Raw genomic sequence first — 21,296 nt, forward strand, 5'->3', positions numbered from 1 at the left:
CAGTGCTAGGTGCTATAATCTTGTACATTTATTTTGAAAAAGACTTTTCAGGAATTTTTATTGGCCTATTTCTTAGTCTCAGATACTGTCTTTGCCCTTCTGTTTCTCCTGTAGCAATTGTGATGGTTTTTCAGACTACAAAACAGGCAACTGGTGAGTGCTGAACCAAAAATACGTATGGATAAGTCTCAGTACAGGAATAGTCCCATAGAGGTCAGTGGAACTACTTGTATTTATCAAATCTAGCATCAATGGTGCCTTAATGTTCATCTGTTTCCATGTTGGTCAACTAGAAGATTCACAAGGTCTCTATGGAAGCGTTTCATTTTCATAGAAAATATCCCTAGTTCTCAAGGAGGKTGGAGCAGGAGGGGAGAGAGTGTAGAGCTTCTTTTTGTTTTGTTCCACTAAACATGCATTTACTTCCATGACACTCATTTGGATTTTGAAACCTATCAATGGTTTGGATTTTTTTTCCACGTAGTTATTACTTGCTCCTGAATATTTGCATCTACAGACAAGTAAATAATAATAATAAAAATAATAATATAGCCATGCTTTATAAATGAGGTTTTAGATACAAGTTCAATTCCTCTCTTTGCTAGAAAAACCGCATACAGAATAAACAAGATGTAACAACTCTAATCTACAATTTAGTAATAGCTTTTTAAAACCACATGGTGCGTAAGCTATTGGCAGTAAGGCCAGGTACATCTCAAAATCTGCTGATCTCAAGAGTGATTTGCATCAAATATACCTACTGAACAGTAAGAACGTATGTAGTTTGAAAAAGAGTTACAGAACTATTTTCCTTTTTCCAAATAAATATTAGATMTACACATTGGCAATACACCACTGCACTGGTATCATTAGAAATCTATTCCCAGTTTATTTACCCATATCACAGTGAGGTACACAAGTTTGTGTAGTTTCTGGTGCATCTGCCAAAGGCTCAGAACGATGCAGAGATCTGTAAAGCAGAGAAGGTGTGCTGTGCATTTAAAATCTTGCTCAGCTGTGTTTACTATTGGTAGATTCCAGCTCCGTCACGTATTTCATAATGAAACACACAAAGCTCCACATAGGTCTAATCGTGCAGACCTTCAAGCAGGCAGAATTCAGAGGAAGGCAATAAAGGCTGATATTGGAGAAAGACAACAGCACAAGAACCACAGGGAACTTCCCCCTGAATTTCAGTGCCTCTTGGTGACGGTACTCAGACTGAATATGAAAATAAACTGGATCAMAAACCTTTGAAGAGCAGAGTTTTAAGTCCTTAGTCAGGCTCAAAACCCGTAAGCAGTTCCACTCATGTCAGGAGTATCTTAAAACCTCTATGATAAAGCCCTGCTCTGTTTGAACAGAGCTGTCCTGTTCTCACCCACAGAGATTTCATCCACATGCCTTAGGGAGGAGYGGGGGGAAATCTTACAAGCAGAGAAAGAACCGAAAGTGGCAGAAGGCAGTAGGGAAGAAATGACAGAACTGAGATCAGTAGAAAAGGCTGCTCACTACAGCATCAGCAGATGCAGAGGAGGCCAGCCTATGCTTTCCCAGCACTTAAAACCCCTACACAGAGATCCTGCTTGATCTCACGATCAGTGGCAGGACTTTGCTGACATAGAGGCTATGTTTTAATCTAAATCCCCAGCTTTAGGAAAAAAATAGTCACCACTGCCACATTACACCAGGACTCAGTTACAGCAAAGCCCACTCTACAGAAGCTTGGGACCTTGCCATCTCCCACYTCTCACCTGCACCTCATTCTCTAATCATAGAATCAGTAAGGTTGGAAGGGACCTCCGGAGATCATTTAGTCAAATCCTCAAACCAAGTGGCCCAYGCTGGGATCGAACCCACGACCTTGGCATTATTAGCACCATGCTCTAACCAACTGGGCTAATGATGGCATGTGTCTTGCCTCTTAGTCCCATATGGAATATGCAGCTCAATGGGTCAGGCAGGCAGGTCATCCCTGAATCCCTGAGCCCCTTGCTGCGCTCCATGGGAGTTCTGCTCAACAGTGTATCTGTAATGGTTACTGTCCTGTAGAAGAAAACCTTTAACTCTACTAACAGCTTTGGTGAGGAGGAATATGCAATGCTAGTTTGTGATGATGAGAAATGGTCCTTCCAAATAGTCAGTGTTTCACGCATCTTTTGGTTAATGCAAGGTGTGAGATAACACATGGTTTCAGACTGCAATAGGCACACAACCTATTTTGTGAAAGCTCCTACACCACTAGGACTCAAACATGTAGTTTCCTGCTACTACAAAAAATTCTTTTCCTCAATTTGCAACAGAGGGGAGCACACAAACTCCAACTCAGTAGTCAGAAGACTATATGAATCAAGGAGGAAAGCCATATCTTGGTTTCCTGCAGCTATCATCACAAAAATAAACTCATCTCAAAGTCAGTGTGGTAACTGTCTTTTTCTTTGAGATCTAGCAGTAGCAGCTTTCTCATATAACGTTTTCACACTCTTGCACMAGGCATATCAGGCATCTTTGCCATTTCAATAGCATCAGCACAAACAACTTCCTACACAGCGCCTGTTCTGCCAACTTTGAAAGATGGATTTGTTTGTGCATCCAAACTCAGTAAACTAGCTAAGTTTTGGCACTGASTCAGAAAATACCCTGTGTTTGTTTAATACTGTAGCTGCCACATGATAAATGAGCATTAGGTTTGCACAAATCTGCCCAAATTCAGTGTGCTTTCTAGTGTAAGACTAGGAGGATCCATAGTGACATGCAGCTGCAAGCTGTTCACTATGGATGCACGCACTAAGCTACCAATGTTTTTGTTATTGGCCTATACAGTTTTTGTGTGTCTTCTCAACATAAGAGCCTCAAATGTAAGGAAGAGGAGAAAAGATACAGTGTGTCTGAAAAGCAGTAAAATCCGTCATTTTTCCTATAATAGCAGAGAGTCCATGGAGGAGTCAGACTCCATTTACTCCAGCAAACCACCTCTCACAGCATACGCACCACCACAAATGGTGCAATATGGCAGATTCAGCCTGGTTTGTGTCAAGTTCAGAGACTTAAAGTCCATTTGAACGTATCCTTTGGGATTCTCCATTTCTGACTTTTCCTTTCTATCCTAGATAACTGACACAAAAATGTTCTTAACAAAGGTACAATGTATAGAAAATGAAAGCAGAGTGGCCAGACACTTTACATTTATGTAAGTTCAGCCCAGATCAAGAATCAAATACCTATGGCAATTCTTAGACTATTCAGCACCTTCCACTCCACTCTAAATTTAAATAGGGTCACCGCTGGCTAAAGATACTATGAGCTTTATAAAATGGTAACAAGTTAATGGCAAAATAAATAAGTATTTGTGGATACAGATACTTTTCTAAGCTTAGYTCCTCAAGGCAAGTGACACTTTTATAAGCACTTTAACAAGCTCATTTTGGATCCCTTGGGTCTAGAAAGAAAATATTTTATTAACACTTTTCTTCTCTAATTGCCTACATGCAGCATCAATATTTATGTCAACCAAAAACACAGTGTCAATGAGCACAGCTTCTGGATGTGGCCAGTGACTCAGCATACATGAGGGGGATCTGTTGTAACTTGTGTAGGGTAATAGCCTGTGCCTTCACCAAGATATCTGGGAAGCAGTGCTGGTTCTGGAGTTCAGCTGTACCATAACATTATTCCTCAAAAGGTTTGGGCAATTGATTATAGAATAACGGAAAAACCAACCTGTGAAAGGCTTTGAAAGGTCATCCAGGCCATTCCCCCGCCTCGAGGTAAGACGTCATTCATGTCTGATGTTTATCTAACTGCTATTACAATTTTCATCACTGGAGGTCCTTTACAACTTTCCCAGGCAATTCATACCAGTGCTTTATTTTTACCAGTAGAAAAAACGAACTTGAGCCTTTCTTGTGCCAGTTTATGCCTGTTAACTTCCTGTCCTAAATATCAGGGACATAGTTATCAGATGGATCCCTTCCTCTTTGCAGCTGCATGGTATATAGTTTAGAACTATGATTTCCTCTCTCATTCTCCTCTAAAGTAGGTTAAGGAAGACTATTTCAGTCTTTCCATGAAGATATGGTGTTTTTTATTCCCTTAAAGCTCTGTTTTAATTCTTCTCTGCAGTTGATTCACACCTTCATCTAAAACTGGACTTTGTGATGAAGGTGAGACCAGAAGGCTCATTTTTTGCAGGTTGTGAAACTGTGTCTTTTTACATCCCTCTACAGCATCTGCTTTTTTCTCTTTGCAATACATGGCACTGTTGATTGCTGCTCAGCTGCTGGGCCACGACACTGACAGATTTTTTTCTGTTGAACCTGTACTAGTCTCTATCCCTCCCGCATTTGTACTGCTTTCTGCCCAAGTCATCCCACCTTCAGGCTTATCCCTACTGACCTGTGTCCCATTTCTCAAGAGTTTTCTTCAGTTTGTCTAGATTACTTTAAGTTTTAGCCATTCCTCGGCAGGTTCCTGCAGGGCCCCTCTCCGCTAAGAGTGCTATTATAGCCTAAGATCATTGATGACTTCCTCCTTCCAATTAGTTTGTCATTGTCTGGAAGGACCCATCTAGCTTCTCACTTCCTTACGAGTGTGTCATGTAAACCCAAGTCATAAATCTGGCAAATTTGAGGTATATAGTATTTTTAAGGTATACAATATCTTTAAATTGAGCTGTATTAGGCCTTCCTGCCCATAGCTACCACACAAGGAGTGACATAAGCCTCTGAAATTGCATTTATTGCCAGAAGTAGCACGAACTTTGAGCCTGTAGTTACATCTTCAGCAACAGTACTGCTTAAGTCATCTTAGGCCACCTCTGCTCCTGGCTGCTCGTTCACACCTTCATAGTACTTAGGGCTACTGTGCACATCACATTTGTGTGAGGCAAACAGGATCTGGAAAACAAACTGATGTACCAATCACCCAAACACTYGTGCAAGCACAGGCCAGAGGCACATATTGCAGTTCCTGCTGCCAAAAAAATACATATATTATTTCCTAAATTATGCTGGTGTCTTAATACTGACTTGGAAGTCAAACCTAAATTCTGAGACTGTTTCTAGTGATATAGCTCAGGCTTCAAATTAGAATCACGAGATGCTTAAGCATTAGACAGGTATTTATTTTGTCAAGAGGTAGGCAAGCTAAAAACGGGAGCACCTTACAGTGCTTGTCACCATCTGCACTCTTGCAGTTACTGACCTGAGGATATTCTGGCTGAAAGACTCATGAGGACACATCTGCAAGCAAATTCAGCCAGTGTTTCCCCACCTGCCAATGAAGAGCTATGCACACTTCCATTTCCAACTGGTGGGCCGTGCTGAAGTATTAGGGAAGCTAATGTCTTCAACCAAAAACATCGCTAGACCAAGGAAAGGTCAACCTGTTTACACTCAAAGTGATTATGCATGATTCTGGCTTCAAGCTAAGCAAGTAGCTTCATATTTACTTCATTTTCAAAATTTCAATCCAAAAATTAACAAAGCACAAACTCCTTATCCTTAGGTTAATATATGTTGGACCTTTACAAAGTGAAATAATTTTGCCACATATGCTTCAGAATATCTTATTGCTCATTCTAAATAACTTATTAGTCATTGCCTGGTGTACCTGCATGTGTATAGGACCAATCCAGAATGGTGTCTTAGCACACAGTTAACACGAACATGTCCCCTTTCAAACCACAGAGCTGTTCACACACTTAGATTTACTCAGTCAAGACCAAACAGAAGATGAGAACTCATTTCTTGTTTATGTGGCTGTCTCCCTGTCACTGAATTAAATGGTAGACCTTTAAGTATGCTGTTGTATCTAACAGCAGCAACAGAAACACTTTTTTGCTTCTGCTATTTTGGACATGATGGCAACTATTTTTAAATCAAGTTTCCATTCATAATTAGGCTTCCAGCATGCAAGCTCAATGCTCTCTATTTGATCAATTTAATGATCTCTTGTATAAGCTATTTACTCTTATTACTGCATGTGAAAAAGGCTAAGACTCATTAAATAGCTTACATTCCTAGAGCCTGTTGCCTTTGGGCAGAGTGCTCCTGATTATCAACACTGGCAACAATAGACAGTACTGTAAAAATAGTGTACATATGTAGCRCAGCAGACTGGCTAGCCATCTCAGGACAGGAGAAATGCAGCTCACTGTTGTGACCTCGCTAATAGTTGACTATGCCAGTTTAAATCTCTAGCAGAGGAATTTAAATGAATGTTGATAACTGGCCAAATAGACTCTACTTTCAGTAATGGGATGAACTCTTACTATTATTGCCAGTTCTGTCTATAATAAAGATGGAAGATCTTTTTAGTAACATATGGAAAATCATTATAGCCACAGTCCAGAAGTAATTGCCAGTGGGCAGTGCGCTGTCAACTCCTTTCAGTTTGTTGCTTCATCACTTCACATCACCCGTAACCTGGAGGAATAATTTCTCCCTCTATAGCATAGCAGCAGTTTAGTTTCCATGCTCATTAATATCTGGTGCCTCTTACAATTATGGTTCTCAGAAAATCCAAAAGCCATAAAACATCTTAACATCTGTGAAATTGTATGTCTACCATGATCATGTGGTACTGAATTCTTAATTTATGTTAGATTTGCTAAATGAAATGATACAACACATTTGGCTTCAGAAACAAATTTATGAAGATGGGATACTCCAATTGCCATGAAAAAATAGAGAAGAAAAAAAAATCTCATCCTATACTGGCAGAACATGACCTAGACGATGTAATTAAAGTGAGCCTAGCATACAACATCCAGTTGCAAACTTTCCCAAAGCTAATAGTGCTCATGTCCACCATGAACTAGAGCCAGCTGCATAGTTTACACCTCCAAAGAAAGACAAAGTTAGGGAATGTCTGAATCTGTGGGCTCAATTCAAAGCCAGCTTTTAAGATTTTACCAGCTGCTAGTTAAACATTGAAGGAAATGAGGCTTAGACACCACCATCACATATCTCGCCATTTCTCTCCTGCCTATACCCCTCCTCAATCAACTTTAAATTGGCTGGCCAATTTCAAGTTTAGGAGCTGAAAAGAGGTCTCAGAGACTGAGTTTTGTAAAAATTGATGACTAAGAGATTTTAGTTAGCAACCTGCACTTGAGGAAAAGCAGGTAGGGGCCAGCAGTGGCAGGTCCATTTGCGAGCAGCCAGCTGGCCAGCCTGTGCTTATGCTGGTCTGAGCTAGTTAGCAYGGATGTCCCTTGCTCAGTTCGGTTATCAAGGGTTGCCTAGCAGGAGGGGAGAGTGAAAGCTGCTCAGCAACAAAGTTCACAAAATCCATAGGAAACTGCAACTCTCCTAAGCCTGCTGGTCATGACACAAACTTGTTAGCAAAGTTGTCATTTAAAAAGACACAAGTAGAACAATCTTAAAAGTGCTATGGATTGAATGACTCTCTAAATCTTAAATCAAGACTGGAAGATTTTTTCTTTTATTGTTTTTGAAAGACTTCCTCTAGTTCCAAAAAGAAATAATTCTAGGAAGTCTTACATAASAGATCTGATTAGGTGAACCTAACAGTCCTCACTGTCTTCAAAGCCTATAAATCTACTTCCAGGCACCGTAAAATATATATATACAATATATATATTTATGTATATAAAGTTTGCCCATCTCTATAAAAGTCAAARCACAATCAGAAAAGAAACAGTAATTCTCAAATACCAGTGGGAGCAGAGGTAAATTTATATGCTGAGAGAATGGAAATTCAGGTCTCCACCTTTTTGAAATTTGCCTCAGTTGCTTTTACTTCAGACCAGCCTTTATACCTGCTTATCTCCCCTTATACCTATCCTTTCTAAARAACTAACTTACTGCTTGCTCATACCGTGATGTCTTGTGCCATTATGTAGTGGCTCCAGATGTTCCCATGCCATCTGTTACTTCAAAGGAGGAATAAATATTTGCTTGCAATATTGAAATTCTTTCAAAATCTGTAGCTACAGCAGCCACTTGTGTTGAGAGGCATCGGGTCAGAATCAGAGCTGCTCAGACTCCTGCCCTTTTCTGATAACGAGGCCAGTATATCCACGCACCCTCTGTTATACGGACTTTGTAAATGAGTATGGATGTTTTTACATGGAAAAAAAACATGAGACGGGTGTACCTAGTCTATAGCATACCTACTTTGGAGACAAATAAGGGCTACTTTAAACACAGAGTTATAGGAGCCATTAAAACTGAAGGTCTACARAGGGTTTCTCCTTGGCGGTAACTTCCTATAGCTCTAAATAGACACAAGGCTACACACCCCCAATATTTTTTTTTCCAAAATTCTCTCTCTTGTTGAGCAATCTCATCCCTTTAGAACAGGAAAAAGGCCTGAAGAGAAAGCAAGATATTTTTAGCGCTCCTGAAGGAGTTTCTTCCAAATGCCATTCATTACGAAGCTACGTGCAATCGTCTCTCTGGAGGCTCATTTCAGAATCTGGGACAAAGTGAGCAGCTCCAGCCTCGGCCCACCCCAGAGGAGCACTGCATTCTCCACGCCAGCATAATGCATTCAACGGAAAATGGTTTGTTTCTCAGCCAGCGGACACAGCAACATAATTTACTATTTCATTTTTTTCTAATCTGATACAAAATAAATCTGATTTGCTGAGGGAAGTGTTTTGAAAGTCTAGCCTGAAAGCATATCATCTGTTTCCCAGAGCTTCCTTTCAAAGATTCAGCAGCTAATTTTACATCGTTGCACCCATGAAATCTTTAAAAAGGCAGGTGGGAGGGAGGGAATTAAATGGCTTACAATGCGTGAACAAAAATATTCTAGAAATTGAGCCAACTGTTATTTTCATTACCCTTTGTTGTAAAGCACCTGCAGGATTGCACCCCAAAAAAGAAAGATAAGATTTCTGCATAGGTCATTACAGTCATTCTTTACTTTTATGTGTATACTATATTGTCTTATCTCTCACAGCATTTTTTGAATTTAGAATCAGAACTCCAGTCATCAGTGGGAGGAAATACAAACTGAGTAGTACTGTCTAGCMATAATGTGTCTGGTCCTCTCCACCACCCTCTGAATTTCTTTCGGGGGCCAGTTTTCCTGTATATTTTATATTCCACAGTCCCTCCTACCTGGGTGTGTATCTCACAAGTAATGCAACTTTTTGGTTCATCCTGTCTTCCTGGTCTTCCTCTATGAGGCAAAAAGAAGATTTGTGACTACCTTCTACCTTCTCTGGTTACTTTTCCATATTCTGTACCTAACGTTTAGGCCACATGCAAGCTCCAAATGGACCTATCCTTAACTTGGTATCAAGTGAAAAGTTAAAAGTGTTATTTCCCAGTGTAGTCAGTGCTGTTTTAATGCCACTTCTCTKAAAGTAAATTACTTTAATGGGGCTAGAAGCAAGGCAGTACGTATTGCTTTGGGAAATCTTGCTCATAACCCAACAGCCATACACATATACAGTCACACATGGGCTCCAGACACCTCTCGGGCAAAGCATTTAACCACCAGCAATGCCCAAAGATGTTACTGCCAATCTAGCATAAAGAAAAGGCCATGGGAACGTCAAGAACTGAGATGATTGAGTCTGTCATTCCACCCTACAAAACCAGAATCCTGATCATTATTTCATGCTGCCACTAAGCAAAGTGTTAAGAAGCCTGTTTTGCAGAGAGTAACTAAAAATGTCTAGGAATAGCCAGGAGAGTATACCCTTCAAGTATCACTGTCACAGTGAAAATATTGCTTCTATATTGTTAGGTACTGTTATGACTACATTATCAATGCAAAGAAGTGTGAAGCAATGTATTTTGCTTTGTGAGTAATTAAGATAGAGAAAGGTTGAAAAAACATCTGCTTTAACAAAATCATAAGAATAGTATCTTTTTAGCCTTTTTTTCTCTTGCAAATGCAAAGTTTGTGATAATTTGATTTTAGAGTGAAAACTTGTCTTTTTGTTTTCCTGGTTTAGTAACTCAAAGGTTTGCCTTGTAAAAATGTACATTCAAACTATATTGGACAGACTATGTTGCAGTATTAGATTTTCCCTGTATGACAGATAAAATGCAATCCATACATTTTCTCAGGCAAGACCTAGTCTAAAGTCCACATGACAGAGACAAGTTTATCACATAAATCCAAAGGAAATCTATCTTCTGGTGAAGCTGGCACGAAAAAGTCCTGCCTGCTAAAGACTGTTTTGTACATAAATTACAGATACCAACATCAAGTAACAAGGATTTGTTTCTTCAAAGGGTGTCAGTAGAAAATATCTGGACAGTCCTGAGTGCTACTTACCATTAACAATAATTTCTTAAGATGGACACCTGTAAGTACAGACTTGTCCCTCCAGAATTAATAGCAACAGGAACTCACTGTGGAGCTTGTGGGAAATGCTGGCAACCCAGGAAGAGATCTGCCGCTGAAGCCTGCTCCCCTCCTCTTTGGATCCTGCCTTACAGTTACAGGTCCCCAAGATCTGGGAGCCGCAAGGGAGTAAAGAGAGGCAAGACTCATTTCTCCTTGCCCTCAGCCTCCCAGAAAATGCCAGCTCAGCATTCGCTTGCACYGCTTCTACAGTCCACACCAGGGCTCTGATCCTCATAGAAATTCATAGGAGTTAGACAACTAAATATCTTTCAGGATCTGCACCTGAGCTTTTAGTCTGTCTGTAGCATGAGTGTTTAGGAAGGGACCTGTTTTGAATACAATTAAGTGTACAGACCAAGACAGGAATAGGAGTGCAACAGATTTCTCGTACTGGTGACAACATTGCCGTTAGGAAGGCATGCTAACAGCGACAGAGCAATTACACTTCCCTTTCATTTAGCTTGACTCAGCTATCCAAGTCTGACATTCACAGAAGAGAGGTCTCAGGCTGTCAAAAATTGGACAAAAAGAAAACACACAAAAAAAGTTATTCTAGTTCAGAATTATAATGAAGATCTTGCCAAGAATCTGTATTTTACTTTTTTGTCCCATAAAGGAAAGGGGGAGGGGGGAAAGACAGGAGAGGATTATAATACCTAATAGCATATCCCTCTGGAGGAGGGTATGGTATTTAATGAAATCAGTGAAGGATGCATAAAACACCAACAGGAACCTTATCATCCTTTCATTCTATTCATCTCCGTGGTATTCTCCCCCTTGCATTGCCATTAATCCTTCACATTCTCTGTAATTTTCTATTTGTGCCCCCTATCTTTACTTCTTTATTCCTACTTGATTTTTTTAAAACTTTTTAACAGAATTGATAAAATTGACTCAGCTTAAAAACAAACAAAAACCTCTCACTTCTTATGCTTTCAGCACATCCCCATATATTTGATGACCAGTAGAGGAACAAGGTGTCAATATTACCATCTACGTACAAAGATCCCCTGAAGGTGCAATAAAAGTCAAGGAGCTGATTTATCTCACTTGTCTGTTTTACTGTGTTCCTGCTTTCAACTGTTCTTGCTTATCAAACTAGATCAGGTATCTGGAATGTCAGAATGAGTCCGCTGCAATTCATTACACTCGATGTGGTGCCTTCATTTTGCTCTTCGTAATCAAGCTTGGAATGTGCGCCCATGGGGGGCAGGAAGAGGCCCTTCTCAACCAAGTTAGTAGAGACATTACGAAGCACTGTATGATCCATATATTCAATTTCAGATAGTTCAAACTAAGAGCTCCTGTTCTCTGTCCACTAAAATTAAAGGAGAGAGAAAGCTCATATCAGCTAAGTATATGTCCTTTCTGGACATATAACACTGCTTGAACAAAATAAGCAGTAGTGACAAAAAGACTTTAAACAACCATATCTAAGTTAAGCTGGCATAGTTGGTGGTGCATGATTTTTTTTTTCCTGGCCATTTCCTGTCAGAAAAGTAAAACAGCCCAAAAAAGTTTATTTGCTGAATAAGAAAAAAAAATAGGTAACTGCTTTATCATCCTGCAACTGTATAAGAATAAATTTTTAGCTTTTTCTTGTAATAGTTACGAGGTTTTGCAAGTTTTAAGCATAAAAGTAATGGAAATAACTTTTGATCTAATGATGGCACTGTTTTCAAGTGTAAGTGTTAATAACACAACGTTAGTTGACCTCTGTGCTGAAGAAAGGTTACTATTTGGCGAAATTTCTAGGGGGGGGTGGGAGTGGGGGAAAAAATGAAGCAGGAAACTATCCAAACTAGCCAGAAGGAAATGCTGAAGATAGACTATGATTATCTGTAAATGGTATTCACAGCCCTCAAACACCTCCAGGCTGCAGGAAACTATACCTGCCTTTTCTCAGACTAGTAGTGATGCTGCCATTACCACTGTCCAACAGAGATGAAACACTTCCCATTACAGAGAATTTAACAGCGAAATTTAACAGTGAAAGTGTGCTTCAAATAGTTAAGGTAAATAAGGGATGAGAGAAGTGGGCCAGGAACATCAGCCAGAATAATTTGAAGAATATTTAGATAAGATAAATTAATTCGAGCCAGCAGAGACAGACCAATTGGATTTTCTTTAGAAATAGTCAACAATTTCAAATGCCTCCAAGAGCTCAAAGAYGACCAAAGAGTGCAAATAATGGAAAGGGAAAAAAGGAGTGAAAAAAGATTGAGCGAGTAGAAGAAAAAGGTACCGCTGCTAGAGGATACAGAGAATTACGACTTCATTAATATCTATCTGTATATCTTATATGTGATTAAGCATTTTGTAAGCACATCCAGAACCAGCAACCTTCAAACTAGTAAGTCATACATGTCAGACCATTTCTGAATGTTTCATTTTTGCACAGGCCATTTGTAGACTGCTCAAAAATGGCCACACATACCATCAGCAGGCACCACGAGCCTAAAGAAAKTCATGGAGTATGAGAAGTCAGCACAGATTTGCCAAGAAGAAACCAAGCAATATTAACCTAATTTCTCCCCTTGACTGGGTAACTAGCTGCATTTATAAGAAAATAATGTAARCATGCATCTTGTGTGCATATACACACACTCACTCTGACTTTAAGATCTTGCCTCAGTCTGTTAATATTCTCATAAACAGATTAGTGAAATATTTGGGGGAAAAGATGAGAGAGATGCAAACTAGCTGAAAGAAACCACTAGAAATGTGAACAAGGACAGGCTACAGAGGCTGACCAGCCCAGCCCTAGAGATGCTCATTCTCTCACCCACTGCCCATCATCCCAGAATAACTGAACAACTGAGCACTGTTCGACCATATGGTGTGCAGGTGCACACCAGCATGTGCCATAGCTTTTGAGGGAACTTTCCACATGTGATGCCCCCATAGTTAAGTGGAAATGTTATGAGGGTCTATTTGGCCATTTGCAAGGATTATAGAAGCTTTAGGAGGTTTATATATATATATATATATATATAGCAATATTGCAATCAGGTATTCTCTTCATTTTACTCCAAAGAGCCACCAAAAGCTCATACTTATCTCTATCATTTTAAAGTCATGCTTTCATGCTTTCCTCTTCCACATCCTCAAAAATATATACATAGAAAAAAAATGTGTTTTCATAAAATTTCATTTTTATGAAATGTGTTATTTCCCTAAAATTTGTATTTAAATTTCCGATATTCCCAGTAAAGGTACAAATTATACTTGACTGCTATGGAGTTCTGTGCATGTTATTATGGCAATTCATGAGCTATGATATATGCTAGTAGCTATCAGTGTCAGAGCTTCTGCACATCCTGTTAAACATCTAGGAGTTTCTTCAGTTCCCTCAGCTCTGTAGGGAAGACACACATCTGGTATTGCATATTGTGCATATATGACATTAACAGTCAGACCCAGCATTCTTTAAACAGGAAATTCCCAAAGGCCAAAACTTGAAATTCTTGTTCAATTCTATATTGTGTCAAGCATCTTTTGGATTCCAGCAAGGTCCTGTCAAATAAAACAAGTCTTCTCTCAGAAAATTCAGGGTACAGTTCAGAAACTTAGATTATTTTTCCTCCTTAATTGAGGGCTTCTGTAGGACTTGATCCTCTGTGACTAAAAGAGGTTTAGCCATGTGGGATTAACATACTCAACAAGAATGAAGGTTAATCATTATCTTTGTCTTTCCCTATTTCACTCTAAGGTCTCAAGTAGGTTACCAGAGAGACTATGGAGTCTGTATCCTTGGAGATGATCAAAAGCCCAGGACAGGGTCCTGGGCAACATGTTCAAGGTGACCCTGCTTGAGCAGGGGAGTTGGACTAGATGCTCTGCAGAGGTCCCTTCCAACCCCAATCATTCTGTGATTCTGTGAAGCAAAGTAGGATGGCACAGCTTTGAGTGAGAAGCAAAGAACTACATTGGTAGAAAAAGACATCWGTGATTGTGTGTGTGTRTATATATACATATAYAYACACACACACAYAYATATATATATACACACATATATATTTTTTTTTAATACCCCGTGTATATGGGGAAAACTTTTAACCCTACAGCATCACATAACTGATCACCAATTTAAACAATCCAAACATACCAAGTAGTAACTCTGACATTCACCATTGCTCAGTCTGCTATTTCTCGTATCTCCTCTAATATAGTCATACCTCCTCTATTACAATTTTACAGATTACTCAGCAACTTGGAAGTCAGAGAGGTAACAACAGTGACTTTCAAAATAAGCTTTTTATTTATAGGTAACTGAAAACTATCTAGACAAATTCAGAATCTACCCTTTTGTAACAGGTACAAAACAAAAATATTTTGTAATAGATTTATCTTGGTCTTAATCGACTCTTCAAGCATCGATAGTAGTCAATGGGATATTATAGTGATAGAGACATCACATAGCAGAATCAAATTCTTACTGAAGGGAAATGAAACATGAATGAGGTCTTTCAAATGACAGCAAATGTTTCACATACTTTAGAAAAAACATATCTGAGTCAATACTACCAGTACATTAAAATCCTGCGGCCTAACTACATCAAAAAAACACCAAATTTTGAAACAACCTTGAAGATTATTCACATCTCCAGAAAACAATAGTTCGTTCTTTATTTGTTATGCTTATAAAACAAGGGACTGTGCCTTCCTTCACACAGGAAGTTGCAGAGAGGTTCATAGGGACTAAAACTACAGATCCAAGCTTGATTCTTATTTTAGAGTCCTCTGCAGACTGTAGGCCTGCAAGAGGTGCAGGGCAGCAATGATACAAGCAAGCACCCAAAAAAAGAAAAAAAAAAAAAGTAATATTCAAAGATTGATCATAGAGCTTATGAAGAAATAATTCAAAAAGACTATACCGGCTGGGTAATCTCTATAGCGATTTTCTTTCCTTCTGCCTTCCTTGGGAGGGAAACCTATCCAGAATTCAGAGAGGATTTATTTTTGTACAAGCATAAGCAGCTATTAATATTTGAAGATCTCCAGCAAATTAAGTGTTAAAAGGAAACTGGATTTTAGCAATTGCTTTCAGTGCAGCGAATCTGATCACTGCTCACTTCAGACACCTGAAGTCAGGTCCAGGTTGAATGCACCCAGAGAACAGGGTGGGGTGTAACTTAAATTGTCTTTTGCTCAGTCAAGGAGAAAATGGGAAATACAGTAACAATTACACAGAGGAAAATTTTGACATGCTGAGCTTTGAATGAATACAATGGACCAAGGGGATCTGGCCCAGCTGCTTGCTACGTGCACATTCTCATATAGCCCTTATCAGCTGTTTCCATTTGCAGGTAGGTAACAGGAGCACAAATACCCTGAGGTGCGAACACAGCACAGATAAACTGGAAAAAAGGCAGTGATGTCCATCATTCAGGAAAGAGATAAAAAGAAAGACTACATTCACAGGTGCAGTTTTGGGGTTTTTTTGTTTGTGTTTTTTTTCCTTGTGCATCCATCTACATTTGATAAAGGCTTTGCACTCTAATTTCAGGGTCTTACTTTTCTAGGCCTCTTTTGCTCCACCTCTCCTTTATTCCTTTCTTTGCATCGCTGTACCTCCATGTAACAGGCATTTTGATGCATTTCTCTGGCACAGTGTATTCATCTTCCCAATTCTTGATGAATCCCTGATTTATTGGAACAGCAGCTGTTCTTTACTGCATGCATTAAGCACAAAACACCAAGGGCTCCATTTCTAAGTACAAGGTTCAAAGAATCTACTTTTACCTCTAATCTTCTAGTTTTCTACATCAGAGTCTGTGCTACAAATTAAACTGAATTTCTATGCAGTTATTCTCTTCTGTCTTTCAAAATTCCTTTCAAATACCCCAATACAAATACAGTAGTAATAAAATGAGCTCTCTCTATAAATGTACTTTAAGCACTGATGCACTGTAATGACTGTGAACAGACTTTAGGTATAGGTTGTGTTTTAGTTCCCATTTAACAGAAGTTTACTCAACTCCAGAACAGCTTTAGGTTTTAGACTAAAGAAACTTTCCAACTCAAAGGTCAAAATCAAATAGACCTTGTTAGTCTAACACACAGCTATAGCCCAAGAGAGGGCAACAAAATGTTTCGGGCTTACAGCAGAAAAGCTTTCTTGTAGAGGAACAAAAACACAAAGACTCAGATATATTTAAGTCTAGCTTTTTGCTTTTTCTCAGTTCCTATTAACTGCACTGTAACATCACCTTTAGAGTTTTATTTGTTTCCATATCTCTGTGATCAAATTTCATAAAATTATGTTGTAGCTGACATAATTCCATTAAATCATAACGCCTTTTATTTTTTCCAATTGTTRTGGAAGAGATTTTCCTCACTGATTTGCATGCAACTCTTAGGACATTCAGCCCACCTTAAGGGAGAGGGCCTTAGAGGCTTGAGGCAATGTTGTGTTTTGTTGCCAGTAAGGTTAGGTTAGAGGTAGCAGGGAGGTATTTGTCCTAGCAGTTTTGCAGAAAGAATAAGGACCTCCAGTAGACCTATCTTGTAGCAAAGTATTTTATTAATTTCTGGCATCAGATTAGAAGCTATGAATTAAGTTTTCATATTTGAATTGCAATCATAAAGAAACCTAGSTCATCTCAGTTTGAATAGGAGCAGCCTTCTGCCTGTTCAAGCATTAATAGTTCAGAGCATCTGCATAAAGCAGAAAATAAAGCAGTAGACTCTCACATTCTAACAGGTCTGACCTCAAAGCTGACAACAGTAAGCTCAAACATGTCTGCAAGAAAACACAAACCAAACCCCCGAGAACACAGTGCCACTCAGAGAAAGAACATCCTCTGCCTATATCCCACCTTGTGCTGTGGCTAATCTCCTATGCTTTAGAAAAAGACCAGAGAACCCCCAAATGACAAGTCAAATTACAACTTAGCATGGGGAAGTTAGTCTTTTTTGACCCCACAGATGACAAGTGAAATCCCCAAAGCACAGCATTACTAACCAAGCATCCATTTCTCTTTTTTCCTCTTTAATAAGCAGCAGCAGGAGACATCTTTGCATCTGAAGCAACARGCAGTTGAGGTGCAGTCAGACCACTCGGGAACAGATGTTTCCTAGTGGAAAGCTATGCACAAGGGCCGTGAGTCTCCAAAGGAGCCAAAAGGTTGTTTCATGCCCTTCCATGATAAATTGTAACACTTACCATCATTAGTAATGCTACAAACCCAGACACTTAATTGTGCAAACTTGAGTTAAAGCTGCTTTTGTTCTGGATCCTTAAGCCTGAACTCCATCATTACAGAATTCCCCATGAGACACTGAAGAGTAATTTCTCAGCTGGAACACCTCCTCTCCCCCCAGCCACCACCACCACCACCTTTGTCTGATAAGTAATGGCAACACATGACCACTGCTTCTAAAAAATATTTCTTCAAACAAAGCCCATCCAAGTTTTAAGTGAATTTGAATCACAGTTAAATACAATTTTAACTGCTGTTCTCTTTTGGAGATCCTGTGGGCAGAAGAAAATAGTGCACAATGATGAACTTTTTAATTGAGAATTGTTTAGTAAATGACCTATTTTAAAACAAGTTTACTTCTAGACTCAAATTCATTCTGTGTTCAAAGAGCAGATGCACAATTTTGGAATAACGCRTTATAACTAAAAGCTGAATCTCTAAATGAAGTAGAAAATTGAAGTCAGCATTGACCACAGATCTGAGATCACTTCTCAATAACACAACAGCTGCAGATTGTGGTTATCATCATGTCCTCYAGAGTATTTTTGCAGATGCTCCATTGCATCAAACTGGAAAATTTGATTTTTTTGTTAATGGTACTTTCAGTTTTAAAAATATGGAAACAGTAATTTCTTATTGTAGTTTTACAGTGGCAAACTAGCAGTTCAAAAACTGGCTGTTCTTGCATGTCAAACACTAAGAATTACTTGGAAAAATTATAGCAACCCAGACAGACAGCAATGTCCAGAATTCTTAAGGCTCCTTTACAAAACTTAATTAGTGCAACAGACACTTAAATTTGTCCTAAAGCTGACAATGTCTCAAGCATTTCCCTAACAGAGGGCAGTGCAAGTTCAGCTGTGTCAGGCCACATCAGCTRCCTGACATTACAATACAGGTAGGGGACAAAATAGAGGAGAATTACAGTGACTGTCCCTCACCCGTGGAGAGTCTAAACTGCACCAGGGTTGGGATAGCCCAGCTGCTCCTGTGATTGAATCAGGTMGAAAACAGGCAGAAAGGTAGAGGAAGAAAAACCAGCAGCCCCACCAAGCACTGCTGCTATGCACTCAGGAAGTCTGGCCAAATGTCTCTTCTTTGGGCAGGTTAATATTGACTGTGCATGCTCTGCAGTCACAGCAGCAAGCTTTAACTTGTCACCTCTGTCCCTCCTGCACAAGCAGACATGCTTAAAGGCTCCTTGTACACGTTGGTTTTGCGCAGGTGGGGACAGAATGGGAACGCAGCCTGGATTCAGAGGAAAGGCACTGCTCAGAGCAAAAYGAAGAGCTCTGCTACTGCTGAAAGCTTCAGCAATGCAGTAAGACAATTTGTAAATAATGTGGCTGTTTGACTTCCAGGTATTCAAATGAAGGTTTTCTGCCAATGAATTCAGTAACAGCCAGAAAGCCAAACCATACAACAAGACCAAGCTACCGGGTCTTCACTTTCACACCACTCCTTCTCRGTTGGACTTTTTCCTCTCCCACTCAAAGAAGCTGAAATATGGGCTCCTCATTACTCTTTGGAGATGTTCTCTTCAGGAACATCTGGATTACCTGCTGCAGTCAGGCACACTATGCAGTAGCCCATAGAGCTGTTCTGCCATAAATTACTAACAGAAAAAGCCTAACACCTTGAAGGCAAGAAGCAACTATATTTTTCCCTGTATTTAGACAAACACGCTCAGAGAGAAACATTTGAAGAAGCAACAGAATGCCTTATCCTCCTTTGCTGTACACAAAGCTGGTCAAGAAGAAAAATTTATTTTGCAAGGGAGAAAAAAAAAAATCAAAAAAAAAGAAAGAAAGAAAGATTCCAAGCAATAGGTTAAAACTTATAAACTTTCTAGGAAGATTTGAAAAATGTTAATTTATAACCATAAAAATACATTGATTTATAACCATAAAAATACATCGCAGTCATATCAAATGATATCAAATACCAGTTTCAATAAAGTTGTATATCTCAACAAGAAATACTTGAATGAGTAATTTTTCATTACTCGCTCCAACAATTTATATCATGGTAACATCTAGGAGCTCCAGATGAAGACCTTCTGTAAAAAGCACTGCACAACACAAARAATGTGCTGGCCCTAAAACTGCACTCTTAAGTTTCCACTCGAGTTTTGCATGTTTTGTTTTTACCAGAAATCCTCCAATAACCAACATATTATTTGACCACTTCAGGAAATAAGACATGACAGAACAGCATTACTAACTAATGCTGTTTTGCAAGAAAGTTTTTCTAATAAAGCCTACCTTTTCTCATGAAGGCAAGACTTTTCAAAAATTTTGCTAACTTCAAATTTTTCCATTTCTGCCAAAAATTCCCATGACTTACCAACACAAGGTTCAAGTCATTGCAGAACATGTCCATTTATAGACAGCCATTTTGAGTAAAKGAAGCTTCAAAAATTCATGCTTTTATTTTAAAACATTAAGCTAAAAAGATAAAATAAGCTCATTTTTAAGTCCTGAAAAACAAAGAAAGTTTGATTTTACAAGACATGCTATAAAACTATTTTTGCAGTTTTTCAACTTATTTTGATCATGAGCTGGTGCTTTGCAAGAATAAAAGAGAAGTTCGATGAGGTAGTAGTGCCTCATGCCTTGTATGTGAATAKTAGCCCTAAAGAACGAAGACTAGTAAATTTTGAGGAGCCATTTTCCTAGCTTTTGTATCTTGGCTCAAAAATACGCAATATACAATAAATGGCTGCCTGCRTCTCCTCCATCCTAGTCACCTCTAGGGGCAGTGATCTCTCCATTAACTTAAACGGATTTGGGCCAAATAAGATGAATCTGCAACACACTCAAACATGCTGAAGTGGGTTGCTGTATTCTGTTGCCCTTTCCACTTATGTTTTTTCTGAAATGAGGAGCCTGAACAGGCTGAACATTTTGTTGTTTGCAGCAGTCAAACTGCTTTAAAATTATTCTCAACTCCTGCAGCTGTAACAGGAATTAATTATCTGCAGGTTCACGTCTATCCGACCASAGGCCCTGGCGCGCTCATTCATACACACACTATTTAAAACACTGGGAGAGAAACCAATCGAACTGGCAACTGGGACCCCGGAGGACAAGGGGAGAACGAAACATTACATACAAAAACTCTTACTTGCCTTCAGCATATAACCTAATCCGTTCCTGGATTTGTTCCACTTTTTTGTTCTGAGTTGCTATAAGCCTTCACAAAGCCAGAACACTCTTTGAACCAGCAGTAGGGCTGCATCAACCACCACCAACAACCAGCCTGGTGGATGTCAGCAGCAGCAGGCTCCAGGATTGCAGCCAGAGCCTCTGAAAAGCACTGCGAARCCATTTCCTCCTCGGAAGTTTTCCATTTTAATATTCTTTAAAGGTGCTGGTAACGAAGCTGAGCGGTCAGTGCAGAAAAAGCTGTCCATCATCAAATTCAAGCTTTTACAGCAGATGTATCCAAACCGTACARTTTAAACGATGCTTTGGACTGCTACAAAATCAAGGACACAGATTCCMTCTTGCATTTTCCTTTGCTCATTAAAGTGTGGGGGCTATCCAGATTTTCTGCAGACAGACAGGAAGTAATTTCATTGTGGTCCTTTCATGCTTATCTCAGTTAGAAACTATCTTACTGGTTCCAGTGAAATCATACCTGGGTGAGACCTRTGCTAGCAGAGAATCAGACTTTAGCATTTTTCTTTGGGACATTTCAGACCTGTGAGTGAACTGAAAAGCTATCTTTGGGCCTACACCCATTTTGTTTTCT

This window comes from Rhea americana, unplaced genomic scaffold, assembly GCF_003343005.1.
Source record: "Rhea americana isolate MKP2758 unplaced genomic scaffold, rheAme1 scaffold_44, whole genome shotgun sequence".
Classification (NCBI taxonomy): Eukaryota; Metazoa; Chordata; class Aves; order Rheiformes; family Rheidae; genus Rhea; species Rhea americana.